The sequence below is a fragment of the Rattus norvegicus genome, chromosome 1, assembly GCF_036323735.1.
Source record: "Rattus norvegicus strain BN/NHsdMcwi chromosome 1, GRCr8, whole genome shotgun sequence".
Classification (NCBI taxonomy): domain Eukaryota; kingdom Metazoa; phylum Chordata; class Mammalia; order Rodentia; family Muridae; genus Rattus; species Rattus norvegicus.
The window spans coordinates 232,508,157-232,530,290 of NC_086019.1; positions in this window are offsets into that span (position 1 = coordinate 232,508,157).

Here is a 22,134-nt window from a genome sequence, read left to right on the forward strand (position 1 = left end):
TGGGGGTAGCCATCAGCAAGTCCCAGATGCCAGGAAAGCAAGAGGCTCCCAGGGCCCCACAGGGATGACATTAGCTGAAATGCCCAATAAAGGGGAAGGAAAACCTGTAGAGGCCATATCCAGAGTTTAGGCAAGGCCCCGGTTGGAGGATGGGGTTACCCACTCATCTCCAAATTTTAACCCAGAATGGTTCCTGTCTAAAGAAAATATGGAGACAAAGTGTGGAGCAGAGACTGAAGGAAAGGCCATCCAGAGACTGCTCCACCTGGGGATCCAGCCCATATACAGACATCAAACCCAGACAATATTGCGGATGCCAAGAAGTGCTTGCTGATAGGAACCTGATAGAGTTGTCTCCTGCGAGACTCTGCCAGAGCCTGACAAAGACAGATGCAGATGCTGGCAGCCACCCATTGGACTGAGCATGGGGATCCCAATGGAGGAGTTAGGGAAGGGACTGAAGGAGCTGAAGGGGTTTGCAGGGCTCCAGCAGCTTATGTAGCAAAGGATGGCCTTATCTGGCATCAATGGGAGGAGAAGCCCTTGGTTTGATGTCCCAGTGCTGTGGAATACCAGGGGGGTGAGGTAGGAGTGGGTGGGGGAGCACCCTCATAGAAGCAGGAGGAGGAGGGTGGGATGGGGGTGTTGTGGAGGAGAAACCGGGAAAGGGGATAACATTTGAAATGTAAATAAATAAAATACCCAATAAAAAAAGAACCTTGTGGTAACACAAACTGAGAGAAGCACATAATCCCAGAGTCTTAGGAGTTAGTTCAGATGGTGCCTTGAGGTATAGAACCCAGAGTGTAAAACTAGATTTTTCTATCACATTCTCGTTGAGGACTGAGATTAATCTTAGAGTAATCTGACCACCACAGCCTCCATGACCGAATCATAGAGGCATGAGTCACAGCAGAGTCCCCTCGGCTCTTGGCTAAGGGTCATTCTTACTGCAAGCCATAGCTACTTCCTGTGGCCAACAGGGAAAGGGTCCAAAGTAGGTTCTGCATTCTTGCCCATGTAACTTCCTTAGGGTGCTCTTAATTAGCAAGGCTGGCTCAATCTCTAGGAGGTGACAGACAGGCATCCCACTTATCCCATGATAGCCATCAGCGGCCTAACCTGTCTTGCAAGGTTTGAGGCCATGCTGGTATGCCTGACTGTTGATGTGGGGGCAGAGAAAGAAGCTGGCATAGAAGATTTAATATCAAAGTTAAAGGGATTTGCCACTAACAAAGTTGAAAGAATTGCTTTTGCTTGAGAATCATTTAACATCTGGCTTGCCCTGGTAAACACTACATAATGAATGTCTTTAGAATGCTGAGATGTCCACTTCTTGTCCCACTGCAAAGGGGGACACGCCATCATTGGTCAGGCTTGAGAAACAGCCTTATAGACACAGGTGGGGGTAACAGAATAAGAATTCTGTTGCTAGTGACTTCTGAGATGTAGTTAATTGATCCATGATCTGACCTCTTTGAGTTCATAGACAAAGCCTGAAAAACCTCGTGGCCTATGGTCTATCTCTGAAGACAGACACTGAGGTGGTCCTGGGCCAGCAGAGATGACCTGCTTCAGGGAGCAAGTCAAGAGCAGGCAGCTCTGTGGGCACCTGGGGTAGTTGTCCCCAGTGTAGCTAGCATCGTTGATCATGAGGTTTTCTTGTCTATATCCAAGTAGGTTATACCCTGTGCCAGGCTATGAGGCTGCTTGGGATCTTTTCTAGGGGCATCCTTTTCTCAAAATTAAAAATGGCTATCTACCTAAGAATACCTGTGAAACATACAAGTTTGAATATCAATATACATATATAGTTCAAATGAAATACACCCATCTAGGGCTGACAATACGGCCATAGGTGCCATATCCCATCTAACAAAAATCCCAACACCAGGCAGGAGAAGCCCTCTTTTGAGTGTGTTGGTCAGGGTTATCCAAGAGATGCCCAAAATATTTTCTGTTGCCTTTGGTTGTTCTCCAGAGATGGATGGTAAGTCCCTACGGCCGAAGACACCAGGCACTATGGATACAGGACCCAAAAGATCTATGCTAGATCTGATCTGAATGCCTCCTCTCTAGGGACTAACATTCATGATACCAGAAGCAACCTCCAAGCTTTCAAAGGAAGGAAACAATTGGTAGTCTGCCCATCCATGATGCCTGTAAACAGCATGGCCCAGAAAGCCCTCACACTGCAGGAGTGATGCCCTTCCCATTAACCAGCTGCTCTCTACTCAGGTGTTAGGCCCGTTCAACAAGAAGGAAATGGTGCCTGGTACTGGAAACCTAGCCAACTATTGGGGCGGGGTGGGGCGGGGCGGGGCGGGGCGGGGTGGGGTGGCACTACTGAAGCCGTAGATTTTGGAGATGAACCTACAACCACCACTTTACTAAACCAGCACAGTGTCTAACTACATTTTAAAATGTGTCATTATAGCCACAGAAAAGTGTGGTCCTCAGCCCTCATCAAGGAAACTTCTCTTTGTGACAAAGACCATTATAGAAGACCACGACTGCCCGAATGCAGAGTCGTGGAGCCCATTCCCAACTGATACATCTACGACATGATTCCTGTATCCAAGGCTCAGGGATCATTGCAGAAGAGGGCACAGAAAGATTGTAAGCTCCAGAGGATCACAGAGTTTGCTGTGAGATTGTGTCTGATGGAGATGTCAGAGAAGCTATGCGCATGACGTCTCACCAGCACAGTTGCCTAACGTGACCCAAACAAGGATGCACCAAAAGAGATGCTAATGTGGAAGAGCGAGAGCCGGTGAGGCCCCAACCCTAAGAGCGAGAGCCGGTGAGGCCCCAACCCTAGACAAAGAACTACAGGCAACTACAGAATGCTCTTCTTCCCCGGGGAAAGGCACGTCGATTGGTGCCCCCTACAAATGCTCAGCTCTGGAAACACATACACACAAATAACGTTATACAGATGAGACGGCTGTATTTGTATTTAGGAACACACACATACACACACCATCGGCAACAATGAAAGAAAAAGAGGCTATGAATTGGAAAGATCGCAGGAGGCATACACGATCAGAGTGTCTGGTGGGGTAGAAAGGGAAGGGGGAAAAAAGCCATTACAAGCTCAAAAAATTTAAATAACTTAAAAAACAAGTAACAACTCTCCCCACAGAAGAATCAAAACAGCAAGCAGATTTGGCCTTATATCATGGTCTGAATGTACAGAGGAAACTGGGGAACCCTCCCATCAAGGGGAGTCTGCATGAGGCACGTGTCAAGGTACGTGCCAAGTGTCCACACTTCTGAAGGACAGTTGTATAAGAAATAAGGAAGCAGAGAGGAGGGGACACAAATTTCATCCTTTTCTGAGAAAAGGAGAGGCGGCTATTGAGACAACATCTACCACAAAACATGACATTAAATTGAAACAACCCCCGGGAGACCTTAAGTCAAGAAAATGTTTATCCAGTTAAATAAACTAAGTAGACACTGTTCAATAGACAAACCGAGTCAACACCCATGGTCCCTCTATAAGGGGACTTGTCAAGGGATCTGAGAGGCTAAGTGCCCTCAAGCCCAGCCAGTTTCATTGACAACCGTACTTCCAAACCAGACCAATTTGTTCCTCAATGAGTTCTGACCCATGGGCTCCCCCTAGTGGCCAGTTTATGAACACACCCACGCTCTAGCTTTTCTAATGAGCTTCTCAAGCAGGATGGAGACTTTATAAAAACAGAATTCACAGCTGAGGAATGTCGAATGGCTGAGAAACACCTAAAGAAATGTTCAACATCTTTAGTCATAAGGGAAATGCAAATCAAAACAACCCTGAGATTTCACCTCATACCAGTGAGAATGGCTAAGATCAAAAACTCAGGTGACAGCAAATGCTGGCGAGGATGTGGAGAAAGAGGAACACTCCTCCATTGTTGGTGGGAATGCAGACTGGTACAACCATTCTGGAAATCAGTCTGGAGGTTCCTCAGAAAATTGGACATTGAACTACCTGAGGACCCAGCTATACCTCTCTTAGGCATATACCCAAAAAGATGCCCCAACATATAAAAGAGACACGTGCTCCACTATGTTCATCGCAGCCTTATTTATAATAGCCAGAAGCTGGAAAGAACCCAGATGCCCTTCAACAGAGGAATGGATACAGAAAATGTGGTACATCTACACAATGGAATATTACTCAGCTATCAAAAACGACTTTATGAAATTCATAGGCAAATGGATGGATCTGGAAAATATCATCCTGAGTGAGCTAACCCAATCACAGAAGAACACACATGGTATGCACTCATTGATAAGTGGCTATTAGCCCAAATGCTTGAATTGCCATAGATGCCTAGAACAAATGAAACTCAAGACGGATGATCAAAATGTGAATGCTTCACTCCTTCTTTAGAAGGGGATCAAGAATACCCTTGGCAGGGAATAGGGAGGCAAAGATTAAAACAGAGGCAGAAGGAACACCCATTCAGGACCTGTCCCACATGTGGCCCATACATATATAGCCACCCAATTAGACAAGATGGATGAAGCAAAGAAGTGCAGACCGACAGGAGCCGGATGTAGATCGCTCCTGAGAGACACAGCCAGAATACAGCAAATACAGAGGCGAATGCCAGCAGCAAACCACTGAACTGAGAACGGGACCCCCGTTGAAGGAATCAGAGAAAGGACTGAAAGAGCTTGAAGGGGTTCGAGACCCCATATGTACAACAATGCCAAGCCACCAGAGCTTCCAGGGACTAAGCCACTACCCAAAGACTATACATGGACTGACCCTGGACTCTGACCTCATAGGTAGCAATGAATATCCTAGTAAGATCACCAGTGGAAGGGGAAGCCCTTGATCCTGCCAAGACTGAACCCTGAGTAAACGTGATTGTTGGGGGGAGGTTGGTAATGGGGGGAGGATGGGGAGGGGAACACTCATATAGAAGGGGAGGGGGGTTAGGGGGATGTTGGCCCAGAAACCGGGAAAGGGAATAACATTCGAAATGTAAATAAGAAATACTCAAGTTAATAAAAAAAAAAAAAGAACACATTTGCAATCTTAGGTTGTGCTGCCTGGAGCAACAGTATCATGCCATAAAGATTTACCTGTATATGCATTGTGGGCAACGAAGTAAAGTCCAGTTGTCATGGTGATCAGAATGCGTAAAACGTTTGCAAAGCCAGATAGAGCACACAGCTGCTCATGGCAGAGAACAAAGAACAGAATCATCTAAAAGTGCTCATTTGGACTTCTTCTAGACACAGATTTGTGGGTGGCAAAAAACGCTGAAGCAGGGGGAGGGCCAGTCCCTGGCCACGGAGGGACTAAGGAGACCACCAACCAGCCACACAGAAAAAAAGAAAGGCTGAGTTGTAATGTAGCAGGTGCCGGGGCCAAAAGCAGCAAGGTTTTCCAAGGACAGGCAGAAGGGCTGTGGGAACAGGACACAGGGCTGGGGAGTTTGCCCGAGCTGCATCAGGAAGGAAATGATGGGTATGAGGCTGGTAGAGGAACAGAATGTGTCTCCTGACAGGCCAGCAGAGCTGGGCAGGGTGTGTGTGTGTGTGTGTGTGTGTGTGTGTGTGTGTGTGTGTGTGTGTGTGTGTGTGTGTGTTGGGGGGAAGTCACTGCCTCTGGCTTTCTCTAGAAACTCATATTTACAGCCTTGTTCCTCTCTGTTTTCAGGACTTGCTTTTCCCTTATGGCTAAAGTCCTGGGGACTGAACTCGGGCTGTCACTGCTGTGGGGCAAATGACCCACCAATGAGCTATAACGCTCTCCCTGTTTGGTTTTTTCGTTCTTACAGTGGTAACATATACATAGCACAAAGTTTGCCATTTTAATTATTTATAATGTTAATTCTGTGACATTATGCATATCCTAGTGTCCCGTCACCATTATCTCTGTTTCCAGAACGTTGTCATTACCCTGTGTGCACACACACATGCACGTGTGCACATGCACACACACACACACGAAACTGCAAATATTAAGCAAAACTGACCTCTGCTTTGTTTCCCTCTCATTCTTCCTGCTTGAGATGCTTCACTCAAGGGCAGTCATGTGACAGCTGTCACTCGTAACGGGTTTATTTCCCTTGTCTTGTTTTGAAGGCTCATTCTTAGTATAATAGCCAAAACCATCCATTGTGTGCACATGACTTCTCGTTTATAAAACCACCTGTGGATGGATACCTGGGCTGTAATCCCTGTATCTTAACTGTATCCTCACTGTATCTTAAGTCAAAGGACTGAAACTCCAAACAACAGAGTTACTCCCATGATTCTCAGAGAAGCTAGGCCTCCTGCCTCCTTGGCCTGCCTCCTTCTATCCCCCGAGAAGCTACTGAGAGCCATCTTGCCTTGTCACCATTTATTTCATATTTTTGCTCATTTCAGTGGTGGAAATGACAAATGTTCCTTAAATAACATTCAGCTATATACAGACTCTGCTTATGGGCATGTTATACACGCCAGCCTCACCGTAAACCTAGGAGGCAGCTGTACCCCATTATTGTCCCCTTTGTGTAAGATTCCAGACAGGAAGTGTCAGCTCTGGTGCCATTCATCTTCCCTCACCTCAGGGCCAGGAAAAGACAGCAAGATGAGCTGCACCTGACTCACACCATCATCTCGGTCCTGTGACCACATCGGAAACAGCCTGCTCTGACTGTAAAGCCCAAGGGACTACTGGACAGTGAAACTCTCTAGCCTTATATGACTGCCCTGATACATTCTAGATCCTACTTAATTGGAGACCTCAGGTCTGATTCTGGGGATGCCCTGGCTCTCACAGAACAATTACTCAGGGTTCCATTCACCTCTAGCTATTAGAGGTGAATACAAGCTAGAGTCAGCAAAGTAATGGGCAAAGCCCAGAAGTAGGACATGAGTTTCAAGAAGTCTGCCCTAGTTATAGTTAGGTCATGAGACTTCTTAACTGTGGGGACAGAAACTTCTAGAACAAAAGCCAAAGAACACATAGCTGCTTTCTTTAAGCCTATCATCCATCACTCCCACCCTATGGAGCCAGAAGCTGAGGGGTGGGGGACAGGGAGCTCGCTGTCTCCAGGAGAACAAACAGGGCAGTTAATTTCCCGGCTCTGGGGACAAAGATATTATTAGAAAGTCCATGTTCTCAGGGACTCTGTGTCCTTGCCATGTGGTTGTCCAGTTCTCTAGGTCATAATTTTAGGGACCAAATCTAAGGGCATCAGTTGATCAGGTAAACAGAATGTATTTACCTGCCTCTGTACCTCAAGCTACAGCTCTGATAAGTCCCTCAAGGTGCCCTTCCCAAGCTTGTTTGCTGCTTCTGTCCCCAGGCAGGGCTCAAATGCCTGGCTAACTCACATACCTACTTGCTCTACAATTTTCTCCTTAACTTTTCTTGCCTGCCAGGGTTACCCAAGGTCTCTGCCTCAGAAGTATGGTGCCACAGAAATCAGGGTTAGCTGGCAATGATGTCACACATCTGAAATCTCTGCACATGGGAGGCAGGGGCAGGATAATCACTAGAAACTGGAAGATAGCCTGGTCTATATAGTCAGGCTACATGGGGAGAACACACACACACACACACACACATTCAAGGAAGGAAGGAAGAGGGAGGGAGAGAGAAAGGGGGTGGGGAGACACACACACACACACACACACACACACACACACAGAGAGAGAGAGAGAGAGAGAGAGAGAGAGAGAGAGAGAGAGAGAGAGAGAGAGAAATACTGTTTTTATTCCACAGACTGGCATCTAGTGTTCCTGACACATTCTCTGATGAAGCCCCTCCCATGTTCAGCTATGCACACAGCCCCATGAGACTCTCATGATTCAGTCATGGCCCACCCGAGAACCAGACCAACAGAACACCACAGACACAGAGAAAGTGATGGCTGAGGTATTGACCTATGAGGTTCTTAAAGCCAACAAACCCTACAATCTGCCATCTTTATTTAGGTTGGAGGTCCAGAAAAGCCAGTGGTGTGGTTCTAGTCCAAAACCCAAAGCCTGTGGTCCAGAGAGCCACTGTTGGATCGTGGCAGAGGACAGAGACCTTGGCGAAGGCAGGCAAGCTTGACTTCCAAGTCTTTGTTCTGTTGGAGCCAAACTATAGATTGGACAGCATTTGTCTTTTTTCTCTGTCTCTTACAGAAACTCCCTCATAGATGCACCCAGAGATAGTTCATCAGCTAGATGAACATTCTTGCCCAAGCAGATCCACTAAGCTAACTACCACATTCCTCTTGACCAGAGTTCTTCACAGTTGAGTATCCCGAGACCCTGAAGCCTGACGCTCTACCTTGTGCAAGTTAGGACCAGAAGGAATCCGTTCACATAGGAAGACAGCAGTACTTATTGACCATGAGGAAACTTCTAGAAGGAAAGACAAAGAGAGTCTGCAGCTGCTTTCTCTGAGGCTGTCACAGCTGGGAAGTCACGGGAGCCTGCACTGACAGAGCCTCTGTAACCTGCACAGAAACCATGGAAATGGTGGCAGTTTTGCTTGGGGTAAGTTCGTTTTTCTCTCTGGTTTGGGGTGTTTTTCTCTCCTTTCTCTCACTAGCATCCTTCTACAAGTACAGAGGTGTTCAAATAAAAGCAAGTATCATACTTGGGTACCCTACAAACAGGGATAATGGCTGGGCCGCCACACCCACTGGGCCGTGCACTGTGATGTTGACTGAGCTCAGCAAGCCGCCATGGTGGGAAGGGACAAGCAAATGAACACAGCCTGCTGGTCAGCAATGAGGCCCTTCTGAGGAACCTCTAGGCCAGTTGTTCTCAACCTTCCTAATGCTGTTGCGACCCTTTAATACAGATCCTCAAGTTGTGGTGAGGAACCACATACCAACCCCAAACCATAAAATTATTTTCATTGCTACTTCATAACTGAGTTATAATGTAAATATCTGTAATATAATGTAATATAAATTTCCAATAGTCTTGGTGACCCCTGTGAAAGGAGCATTCGACCCCTCAAAGGGGTCTCGACCCACAGGTTGAGAGACACTGTTCTAGGCTATCTCGTAGTGCAGAGAGGAAAGCTCTATGTTCCAAGGACTGAGAGCTCTGTCAGGCAGCACACACTGGGCCTCACCAGACCTGTGCTGTTCTCAGTACATGGCTCTGCCATCTCACCACTCCCTGGTGCAATCTAGAACCTTCATTCTCTCCATCTCCGAAGCAGTGCTTTTAACCTGCCGCCCAGGCGGAACCTCCCAACGGTCCCCTGGTGCATCCGTACCGTCACATGCTACCTCGCCACATCGCCTCGGCCAGGCTGTCCTGACACCCACCAGTTTCTCCTCCTTTCTCCCACCGCTGCTTCCTCAGTTCAGAGCATTACGGTGTCTCTCCTGGCTTGCCTGGAGGGTGTCCAAGTTGCTCTCTCTTTGGCCTCTTCAATGTGGCACGGCATTCCTTCTTAAAGTTACCCAGGATCTGCTCATCTCCTCCTCAGCAGGCCTGAGGAAGTTTCCTCTAAAGTTAGATCCAAGTCCCATCAAGCTCCTCCCACCTCCCCCACTGTGCCAAGCCAGTTGTCCCAGGAGGTTCTGGCCCTCAGTGGTGGCGTCCCTCCATCTACTGCTTAGACCCCTTTCCAGAGTGTCCAGTAGACATCCAAGGGCCCTGAGCTCCCTCATTTTGAACACTGGGTACCTTTGCAAAGAACTACATCACAGCCCTCAACGAGGGGACTGGTCACAGTGCTGGTAGTCACAGACTGATCAGGATTGAGCATAGTATATGATATGCATCCGTTTGGAAGTTGAATCCAGTTTAACCAGGGACTAAGTAATCAGAATACCATCCCAATGCAAGATCCCAAGCCACAGGATAGGAAGGCGTGGCCTTGGTACAGAGGCCTCTCTGCTGCGTCCCATGGTTATGGCTCCTACCCTCACTTCTCAGACACCAAATGCTAATACTGGATAGTTCTGTGAGCATTCCCTGCGGCAGGAAGCTTAAATTACCAGCCACCATGTCATTCAAAGAAGAATGCTTTAGATTTCACGCAGTTAAAGGGAGGGACCCACTGCTTTTTAGGGGATTCGCCAGACCATTCTGAAAAAAGGCAGAGTCCCTTCTAGGCCACTGCATGTCTCTAATTTGTCTTGAAATAATGGTTACAAGAGGGCTTTCTGGGACGAAGTAGACCCAGCCCCTACCTTCACTTTGTTCATTCCTCAGGCAAACTCAAAAGATGAGCCCACTTCTGCCAATAATTGTCGCCCACAACATGATTTGTGATGTCTTACCTCCAACATTCTCAAATACCATCACCCCAACACAAAACACCACAGAACCCCACTTCTCTCCAATGAATGAGATTACGTACTTTTCTTTTTACAACCAGAAGAATAGCATTTTTCCCTCCAGGAAAACGAAGGAGGGGAACTTAAGCAGCTCTTGTTTCCTTAAGGAAAAAAAAAAAAAGGTCAGAATTAAATGACATATATCATTAAATGTTTCTAAGTGAGCAATCACGAGGGTTTAATTTTAAGCTCTTTCATTTAAAAGAGGGATTTAAGTGGAATTTTTGCCTTGTGCTGTACTGACGATGTGTTGTGGGTCTTTTCTCCTTTCATGCCGGCTTTTCAGCCTTTAATGCCTCTTTTGTGCCCCGGGGTAATATTATGGTCTGACTGTGAAAGTCTCCCACAGGCTGGTGTGTTTAGGCACTTGGTCCCCAGAGTGGCGCTGTTCTGGGAAGTTGGAAACCCTTCGAGGGGGAAGCCTCCAGAAGAAGCTGGCCACTAGAGGGCAACCTTAAGATTTAGCCTGGTAACTGACTGAAACACCCTGCTTCCATGTCCACCTAGATGTAAGGATCCCAGGCGCCCATTCCTGACACCACAAACACCATAAACGTTGTCACACATTCCCTGCCATGGTGAACTGTGCCCTCAAACCCTGAGCCAAAATGAGTCCTTGTTTTTTTTTTTTTGTTTTTTTTTTTTTGGTTCTTTTTTTCGGAGCTGGGGACCGAACCCAGGGCCTTGTGCTTCCTAGGTAAGCGCTCTACCACTGAGCTAAATCCCCAGCCCCAAGTCCTTGTTCTTTAAGTAGTTTCTGTCGTGTATTTGGTGGCAACTATGTAAAACTAACGCGAGTAAAGTGAGAAACCTTTAAAACTCGGGTAACTAGTTAATAGCTACACCTAGCCTTTTCTTCTCATTAGAGTTAAAGATTTATAGCCAGACCTAACAACCTCTGGCTAATGTACAGCTCACAGGAAGCAAGTGTCTGGCAGAGCTGGACCTGCGGAGCCCAGTGGTCCTCTGCCACCTAGTGTCCATATAGGATACTGCAGCCTCTTCCATTTACACTTCCAAGGATGGAATCCTCTCTTCAGTCTTTCATGGCTACCACCTCATCATTCAGAGAACCCGGGAATGTTGTGGAGAACTAGTGCCACCATGGTACTGGGAGAAAGAAAGGGCTCTTGGACTTGACTGGACTGGTCATGTTTGTCACGCTCTCCACCTGAGACTTTGGAGCAAGGGCATGGCTGTTAAGCGTTAGCTTCTACATCTGTTGAACAAGGATTTTAAGAATAATCGTCTATAAACTGTGACCATTGTGCTTGCAGAGAGCCAAACAGGGAGAGCACTCCATCGGTGATGTGCTTGCACTGTAAGCACATTTTAAATGCCAAATATAGTGGCACACACATGTAATCCCAACACTGTGAGGTAGAGACCAGGGAGTCATTGGCGTCCACTGGCCAGACAGCCTATCTTAATTGGTGAGTTCCAGGCCAATATGTAACTTTATCTCACAAAAAAACAGTGAATGAAGCCTGAAGAATAACCCAGGTTATCCTTTGGCTTCTGCACACATATGCACACACTTGAACATGCACACACGTGAACATGCACACATATACACATACCCAAAAGGAAGGCTGATTGTAGAAGTTAGCCTTGGTACTGCCTTTCAGCCCCCCATGCTCCCAGAAATAAGATTCAGACTCAAAATATATTTACAAATACCTTGGCCATATAGCTAGGCTCTTCTCTGACTAGATCGTAACTAAATAACCCATTATTTTGAGCTACATACAGCCACACGGCTGGGTACCTGTGTTCAGCGTCCATTCATCTTTTCACATCTTCCTTCCTGGCTGCTGAGAGAGAGAGAGAGAGAGAGAGAGAGAGAGAGAGAGAGAGAGATCCACACTGAGCCCAGCGTGAGTCTTTTTGTGGATCGGGTGTGGCTCTCAGCTCCCTCTCCAGCACATACTTGCCTGCTGCCGTGCTCTCTGACATGAGGAGAATGGACTGAACCTCTGGAACTTTGTCAGAGTTGCCTGGGTTGTGGTGTCTCTTCAAAGCAATAGAACAGTGACTAAGACAACCAGTAAAAGGGAAAACCAGGGATAGGGGTGTGGCTAGTGGTGAGGTGTCTTGCTAGTACAGACAGAGCTCAAGCCCCAATATTAAAATGGTGGAGAAATTGGTGCCATCCATATTCCTGCTTCATATTCAGTACTGAAAAATTTAATCCCCTTTTCCTTTTTTAAAAATATTTATTTATTTAAAGAGAGAATGTGTGTGTGCCTGTGTGTGCATACATGTGTGTGTGTGTGTGTGTGTGTGTGTGTGTGTGTGTGTGTGTGTGTGTGTGTGTGTGTGTAGAGGACAGAGAGCACAACTTGAGGGGCTCAATTCTCTCCTTTCAGGGATGGAACTCAGGTAGGCAGACTTGGCCTCACTGAGCTATCTTACTGGCCCCTAAAATTTTTTCCTTTCAGTGAAGCATGTGAAATTCATAATGAAATAAATAAGTAAAATAAAATGTGAAATTCATAATAAAAACAGCTAAGCGAGCCCATTGTACACTATGGTGTTTCACAGTGTGTAAGGGAAACAAAAATGACATCTTGCTAGCTGTGTCTGTTTAAAATGGTTAGAAGAGTTTATTTAGCCAGTGAGCCATGGAACTATAGGCACATGCATACACATCCACACGCACACAAGCGCACACACAGAGTCCCTCAGGTAAATGTCTCTCCAGATAGGTTTTGAGATGTGTATCATTTACTTGATGAAGCATAGAAGCCTACGGAGAGGAGTTATGGTCTGCAGCACAAATAGGTATTTGGACAGCTTTAAAAATGCAGACTCTTTACATCCAAATGCCAGGGAAATCCCCAAGGAGAGCGGCTATTATGAGCAAAGAGCAACCATTTTTCAAACCCAGGGGGCAGGAGACTTGGTCCAGTGGTCCTTAAAGCTTGCCCTCTCCAAGAGCTGTTTGAAAAACTACTGGTTTACTTATTTGATACTTAGCACTTCTGGCCCTAGTTAAAGAAAGTCTAGGATACCTGGGATTGGAACACCTGGACCCCTTGGTGGGGTCCCTCTCACTAAGAGGGGAGGGGGCACCCCTCCCCCCCAGCTCAGGCTAGCCCGGTCTTTTCAACCTCCTTCTTCGAACATTGCAATCTCTTAGGGAGCAGTTCCGGGCCCCGCCCCCACCCTCCATCTGTGGGGTTGGCTCATTGCTGATATTTACAAGCTCACCCTGTGATCCTCATGTGTGGTCTGGATGGAAGTTCATTATAAATTTTCCCTGAATGAACAGAGAAATCAAGTTCACACAGTTAAAGCCTTGGGGATCCTGGTGTTCCAATCCCAGATATCATGAACTCTCTTTAAAGACTTAAACATTGATTGATTGATTGGTTGGTTGATTGATTGATTCCTTCTGTGGGTGGGGGTACCTGCCTGCCTTCCTTCCTTTCTCCTTCCCTCCCTCTCTCCCTCCCTTCCCTTCTTCCTTCCTTCCTTCCTTCCATGGGCAAAGATATTGAGACAGGACTTTACCATGTAGTCCTGGATGGCCTAGAATTTACAATATATACCAGGCTGACCTTAAAGATAAAAATTTGTCTGCCTTTGCCTCTTGAATGAGAACAAAGGCATCCTTCCTGACACCTGGGCGCCCCCTCCTCCCTCCTCTCTCTCTCTCTCTCTCTCTCTCTCTCTCTCTCTCCCCCTCCCTCCGTCCCTCCCTCCCTCCCTCGCTATAGTAGGAATTTACTTCACATTTTTCCCATTAAATACATTATAAATACGATCTATTTCCTTTTCCCCTGAACATTTTATGACACTTTCTTTTTATAAAAGTCCAAACTATTATTTCAAGACCATCAAGTCAGATTCAACCAGAGAACAGCCTATTTATTTCCCAAGCTAAGTGAAGTAGGAAGGGATTCTAGCCAGCCTGAGCATGGCCAGCATGGCCAGCATGGCTCTGGCAGGCCTAGGCCTTCTCCTCTATTCCCATCACAACCTTGCTAAAAGCTGGCCACTCAGGTTGATTCCCTTATTTGGCCACTTCTTCCCCCTAAGGCTGACTACCAAGGTCCAGCTACCAAAGTATTGAAGACCAACAATCAAAAGCCCCCTTTGGCTCACCTAATTAACATGCCAATTAAAACTCAACACCCCATCCTAACATGGGGTTTCCCCTTTACCTTTATAAACCGACATTTGCCTATGGGCCTCATCAGTCTCCTCTCTATCTAGAGGCAGTCCATTGTCCCACCCCTCTGAGGAAAATATGGCTGTCCCCTCACCCTTGTCCTTTTCCCCTTCTCCATCATCCTCTATCTCCTGTCATTGTGTCTGGTCCTCTGCCCTCTGTTCCTCTGTGATGAGAACATGCCTTGGGGTCCTAAGCGAACACCAGTGACTTCAATATCAGTTGTGGCAAAGCTCCTTAAGACCAAGCAAGCCCAAGGAAGGTCCCAACAACAAAGGAGAGGAGGCAGGGTAGGCTGTGGCATGGTGGATGATGTGACTCATTAGACACACACGGGGTGCCATTTGAACGGTACACAGGGATCACTCACAGTTTGCTCTGGAGCCCAGTGCCCACCATGTCCAATGCCTGAGATGCTGTGACACTGCTGTGTGGAGAATCTGTAGGAGAGGACAGGCAGCAGTTTGGCTTTTAAGCCTTCAAATAATGCAATCAAAGAGGAACGAAGAAGAAGTTCGAACAAATGAGCGTTACTCAATGCTTTCCATGCAAGGAGGAAATGATCTTCAGCCCTGGGCAAAATAAACCTGTGTCTTCACTGTTGGTCTCATTAGGTGGAGATGTGGAACCTGGGTCCACCTGACAGGCCGCATACAGTGTGTATGAATACCCTTCTTTCTAGCACCTTCTTTATTTCCCGAGTGTACTGAAGTTTTCAGCCTACAACAACCAAATTCTACAAATATTTCTAAGGCAATAGTCTTTTCTGTCTCAGATCTGTAGTCCAGTAACCATGGAGTTCCTTTTGTAGTTCAGGACTCGTTTACAAAGTCTAAGCTTGCAAGATAAAAATGAATGGAAAGGACCCCAAACTATATTCCCTTAAAACTGATATTAAATTAGTTATAACTTTTATAAGGTAGGTGTATTGAAGGGTTTTACATTATAAGAAATAGGGAGCCCATTAAAATTTTAAAGACATATAATTCAGACAGTAAATAAAAGGCAGCTCCTATTCTACTCTAACAGTTCCCACTCCTGTATCCCAAGAGTTCACCTCTCCTGCTCTCCTGTTGAGCCTTTCCTAGAGATGACCTCAGAGGCCGAGACCAGGCCATGGACTTCCTCTAGAATTGTCAGTTGTGGAGGCTGGAGGCGTGGTTGGGCTGTCAGTGGAGCTCTCAGCTTCACAGTGTTCCTTCATGACGGTCTGTCTCATTGGATCGACACCCCTGATCAGCCAACAATTTCTGCGCCCTCTTCTTGAGTTGAGGACATAATTATAGATGTTCCTAATTTAGGGTCCATTGAGGGTACCATCCATCAAAGTGGATAAGTCGTTGTGTCCACAGTCGAAGAGCACAGAGGGATAAATCTGCTTTCTTTTAATATGATGTCAGGCCCTCTGTCCTTTCATCTACATGTACACATAGCTACACAGTTATACTGTATAGGGTAGCTATGCAGTTATAATGCTAAACACCCAGAGAGTACAGGGGGAAATAGATTTCCATCGTCCCAATACCAGATCAGTGGGCAGTGCTCTATATTCTGAGTTTCTGTTCTTTAGCTCACTTCCCCCATATGTAAACAAGAGTTTCTCTTTACATGCTTAAAGATTTTGTATCTTGAGTATCCTAGCTCTGTGTAATATCTCTATTGGTCACCCTTTGGGGCCATGAGTTATTTTTCTATTGTGCTAAAACACTGTGACCACGGCCACTTACAGAAGGAAAGGGTTATCTCTGGGAACATGGCAGCAGGCAGGCATGTTGCTGGAGCAGCTGCTGTCTCTCCACCATTCCACAAACAAGAAGCAGAAAGAACGCACTGGGGATGGTGGGAAGTTGGCCTAAGTGACACACCTACCTTAACAAGGCCACTCCGTTTTTTTGGGGGGGGTCTTTTTTTCGGAGCTGGGGACCGAACCCAGGGCCTTGCACTTCCTAGGCAGGCGCTCTACCACTGAGCTATATCCCCAACCCCAAGGCCACTCCTTTTAATCCTTCCGGAACAGTCACCAATGAGTCTTCAAATGCCCAAGACTTAATAGGAGCATCTCATCCAAGCCACCGCAGTCTGAGATGTGTAACTAAAGCAGCTTAACTAGGAAGTGAAAAGTTGGACTTAACGGATTGAAAGGCTGAAAACTTACAGATGGGGTAACTGCTGTTGTCAAGAATCTTGTGTCGCTCGGTGGTGTGAGAAGTATCAACCGAAGGCTGGTGAGTGTGAGAGGTCCCAGGCGGCCTTGAAAAGCATCGCTACAGAAATGCATTCCTGAGGGTGAAGCCCCCAAAGACCTAATTACCTCTTAAAAGCCCCACCACCCTTCAAAACCTTTACATTGGTACCCAAACTTCGACCTGCGTTTTGGCAAGGGAAACCCCAGTCAAACACTAGCAGTTTTCTGTTAATTCTTACGGGAATAGATGGATGTTCACGGAGGGTTTCAAGTGAAAAAATATGCACAGAGCAAAAATCGAAAAGCTCTAGTCTCTCGCCAGCACATTCCTTAGAGGCAGTCACGTGTACACACCTTCTGAGTCGGGCCATGTGATGGCTCAGCTCTGAAATATTTTTCTGCCTTAAAAGGACATCTCCAGGTCAGAATTTGCCAACCTACCTCATTTCCGGCGTTGCACTGAAGGGCTAGTCCATGCCTCAGCTAGCCAATCTCCTAGGAAGACGAGGAAAGGCTTTTCTACCAACAGCAAACAACAGGGCTGTGATATGCTCAGTAAAGGCACTTACCGCCAACCCTGAATTTCGATCTCTGGGTCCAATATGGTGGAAGGAGAGAAACAACACGCTCAAGTCTTCCTCCATACACTGGCCAGGGCACATGAACTCCTCACCCCTGACACAAATAATACACAAGCTACAGGATTCCTAGCTCGGACTACAGTCTGGGTTACTCTCCCACTCCCAAGAGCCTCTTCCATTTAACCCTGTGAAGACAGAGCGTTGGGAGGGTGCTACAAAGAGCTCCTCCACCCTGCGGTGCCACAGATGGCCAGAATGCCTCTGATCCAAATGTCCTCTTAAAAGTCGCTACTGTAAGTCAAGGATTCCAGTCTCCTGTGCGGACTAGCCTGTCACCCTGGTGGATTCTTCGGCTGCTAGCTCAGAAATGGGAGAGGAAAATGTTCCAGCCCCAGACGGGGGCTTGGTTTTAAGTGTCAGAAAAGCAAAGAACACCTGCGTTCGTAGGCTGTGGAACCTGGCCCCAGAGATGGAATCTTAGGCAATACAGAGAAATGATCGCAAGTATTGAGGACTCAGAATCCGATCTGGTCCAGCCTTTACTGGCTGTGGCTTTGGATAAGTTCCTACTTAGCTCCAGCCACTGAAACTTATAGGCTGCTGAAGGACCCAGTGAGCTAGCCGGCAGGCACTTAGGAGACCTAGAAGGCTTTGTAAATGTCTGCTAGTGTCATTTCTCTCGTTTCTTTTTCTTCCTTCCTCCCCCATTTCTTCTTTCTTTCCTTCCTTCCTCCCTTCCTTCCTTTTCTGGTACTAGGAGCTGAACCTAGGGCTTTGCAAATGCTAAGTGAAACTTCTATCACACAACTCTATCTCCCTGCCTTTATTACCACTTTATATTTATTCTTATTTTACAACAGGGTCTCCCTAAGTTGTTCATGTTGGCCTTGACATCATTATATAGCCCAGGCTACCTCGAACTTATGATCCTCCTGCCTCTGCTTCTTAAGTAGCTGGGACTGCAAGTGGGCACCACGCCATTCCTGTCAACAAAAAACAATCCTGGTTGGATAAGGGATCTGCTGTCATGCAACCACGAGCGATCTCCATGGGAAAAGTAGTAGCTATTTCCGAACCCCAGGATTAGAGTTTGGTTTTCATTTTTACATAGTCTAAGAGGTTTCCCACAAGAGGATCAATTGCTTTCATAGTTAGGAAGCTTGCTTTTTCTTCAGGAGGCATCTTCAGACACATCCACGTTGAAAGGGGAGCAGCAGTAGCATTGCTGGATTTGGTCACTCCAGCCTGAACCCTTCCCCCAGGCGGCTGCTCCCCCTCTGCTCATCAGGACAGGTTCCCATGAAGCTACTCAGGACCTACTGCAGAAGCTGACAGTGCTTTGCTGATCATGATGAACTCTTAATGTGCCTCACCAGGAACAAGGACAAAAGACTGAATTCCCAACAGTAACTCTTTTTTTTTTTTCTTCAACACCTGCACAGTGGAGGGAGCCATTGAATAAGCAGCAATTAAAAATGATTTCCTGGTGACTCTGAAATCCAAACCTGTTGACTCAGTCAGCCCCACTTCACTCCATTCAAATCCACAGACGGTGATAGAGAAAGTCCTTACCTGTTTGGATGAGACCCAGGTGAATGGTACACACAGATGAGCAAACCTGTCAGTTGGCAGAGTGGAGCAGGCTGTGGGATTTAAATATCAGGAAGGTTTTAAGAAAACTTGGGGTCAGGAGAAGTCCCTGGCCAGGGAGGCTGCTTCTTTATTAAGGGGAACAAAACAAAACAACAACAACAAAAAATACAAAAAAACCCACCAGAGACCGCCAAGGATTAGACAAGTCTGACCTGCTCACCCTGGCTGAAGGAGAGAAAAACAAATGTCTTTTTGAGTTCAGAGGGCACTGTCCTGGGAAAAGGCAATGATTAGCATTTACATCTGAGCCCAGGTTTGTAACAAAGAAATTGCTTCATAATTTAAAAATTATTCATTCCCACCCTACGGCCCGGTCTCATCCCAGGAAGTAATAAGTCAGCTGTATCCAATGAGGGGGAAAAGATAATAAATAAAAGAGTAGCAATTAATTGTGCATCTCAACGGAAGGGACCTGGGCTGCTGGCTCACGCACCATGGGTGGCTTGTCAAGTTTAGCTCCATTATGACTGTCCGTGTTTCAAATGATGTCTGTGCTCACAGCTCAGTGAGTGCTGGAACCACAGGCCCTCCATATAGAAAAGCGCCTAAACTTAGCATAGATTGTAATAGGATTCTATCATTTGTACAGTGCGAGGCAAAGCGCTGGAAATGGCAGTTTAATGAGTCATGCAGAGTGGCTTAGTGCTCAGTCACCGATTCTATTATTTCTCCTTCAAAGGCCACTGGAAGCAGCGTGACAGAGCTGTTTTCTAGATGCTTTACTCTGTGTGTGTGTGTGTGTGTGTGTGTGTGTGTGTGTGTGTGGTAATTCTTGCCTGTCTCCTTGCTATTTAAAGAAACAAAGACCCTTCTTTTTGGCTTCCACATGCGGTAGGCATGTATGTGGTGCCCTGATATACATGCAGGTAAAATACCCCTACATATAAAACAATAAGATAAAATTAAATGAAATAAAAAGAAAAAAGCATCCCGGAACCAAAAAACTGCAGGTCTTCTGGCAAACCAGATAGTTACCAGATCCACAACAACAACAACAAAAAAAACAAAAACAAAAAAAAACCAAAAACAAAACAACAAAAACAAAAACAAACAAACAAAACCAAAACCAAGAAGACGCTTGAAATTTGTGGCCCATTGAACCTGAACTTTCCTGGGCTCTTCTGGCTTGGTCGGATTTGGAAACAGGTGCAGGTAAGAGCCCTTGATGAAATGTGGTAAGAATTTGCTGCTTCTCAACCTTGTCCTTGGCCGTAGACCCCTGAAGGTGCCCTCAGCAGCCCTAACAGGCAAAGGTTTCTCTGCTTGAACGGCAAATCTAATTTGAACAGGGCACTAATTCTTCTGTTTGCCGCCCTCCATGTTTTCAGCTCCAGGCCGTAATTTCACCTGCCAACCCAGGTAAATAGTCTTTAATCGCACAAAGGCTTCGAAAGGTTAGCCTGGCCTTGATTTTGTGCTGAGATTCTGTACTCTCACCACAGAGCGAAACCGAGAGTCAGTCACCCCAAAGGGTCACCTCCTTGTTGTATTCTTGGGAGAGAAGGCTGGTTATGCCCACTTAACAAATTCAACCCTTTCAAACCTGCCCTGTCCTCTCTCTTCATGAGAACAAACCAAAGGAAACAAGAATGTCTTGTTTGTCAATCACTTCCGACCTCCCTTCATAGCCCCTGTGAGGTCTGGTAGGTGGGATCAGGGAAAAGAAGAGACAAGTTTGGAGAGGAGAATTTGCAGCTGAATGTGAATGTGACTTTCCCCGACATTTAAAGGCATAGCACTCAAGGAAGAAAAGAGACAAAATTCAAAATGATGGGGACACAGAAGCTTGACAAGGAGATGATACAACCTCTACCAACAGAAACAGGAGGAAGGATCCTTTAAGGACATTCCATGCCATAGCAAGTTTTCTCTGACCATGCTCTCGTTGTACAAGGCTATGCATGAAGGATCCCAGAAGCTTCAATAAGCTGCCGTCTGTGCCGGCTAGTTTTATGTCAACTTGACGCAAGCTAGAGTCATCAGAGAAGAGGGAGCCTCAATTGTGAAAATTCCTCCATATGCTCTGGCTGCAGGTGAGCTTGTAGGGCTCACCTTAATTAGTGATTGATGGGGGAGGAGCAAGCCCATTGTGGGTGGGTCCCTGGGCTGGTGGTTCTGGGTTGTACAAGAAGGCAGGCTGAGCAAGACATAAGGAGCAAGGCAGAAACAGCATCCCTCCATGGCCTCAGCACCAGCTCTGGACTCCAGGCTCCAGCCCTGTTTGAGTTCCTGCCTTGGTTTCCCTCAATGGACTATGCAGTCAAACAAACCCTTCCTCTGCAGGCTGCCATTGGTGTTTCATCACAGCCAATAGTAACCCTAGCTAGGACAACTTTGTAATCTGAACGTTGGCAGTGTGTGCACTCAGTGTGTGTATGTTGTGTATTTGTGGGATGCATGAGGATTCTCCCACATGTTCCAAAAGCACAAAGCATGATTAGTCCTAATCTACTAACAAGGTCACAGCTTATTAGACTGTGGATCCAATGGCTGAATGGTGGGGGGGGTCAGGAGAGATTTGACAACATGACAGGCTTCTAAATGCAAAACAACCTAAAAGTAACTCAAAGTCAAGTATGCAACGAATCTGAGGCATTTCGGGAAGTTACCAGCCCTGCTCTTTTACACACTTCACTGCAGCCTTGGTTCAGAGCACAGACAGCATATGCACTTTGCACTGAATATGCCACCATGCCAGTGAGCGTTTTTCCACACACCCAGGCTCAGACTCCAGGATAGGTTACTGTCCTCTAGAGCTCTCATCTTCATGGAGTCATTACTGACATAAAAAGATGTCTGCTCTTAAAGGAACTGCAGCGATTTGAGTAAGAATGGCCCCCTAGACTCACATTTGAATACTTGGTCCCAGTTGGTAGAACTGTTGCAGGAGTAGTAGGAGGTGTGGCCTTATTGGACAAGCTGTGTCAATGAGGGTGGGCTTTGAGGCTTTAAAAGGCCATGCTGTTCCCAGTTAGCGAGTGCTCTCTCTCTCGCTCTCTCTCTCTCTCTCTCTCTCTCTCTCTCTCTCTCTCTCTCCCTCTCTCCCTCTCTCCCTCTCTCCCTCTCTCCCTCTCTCCCCCTCTCTCCCTCTCTCCCTCTCCCTCTCTCCCCCTCATGGTTGTGTACAAGTATGTTAGCTCAGCCACTGCTCCAGCACCATGCCTGCCTGCATGCTGCCATGCTCCTGACATGATGGTCCTGGGCTCACCCTCTGTGTGGTTTGAATAGGTTTGGCCCCCATAA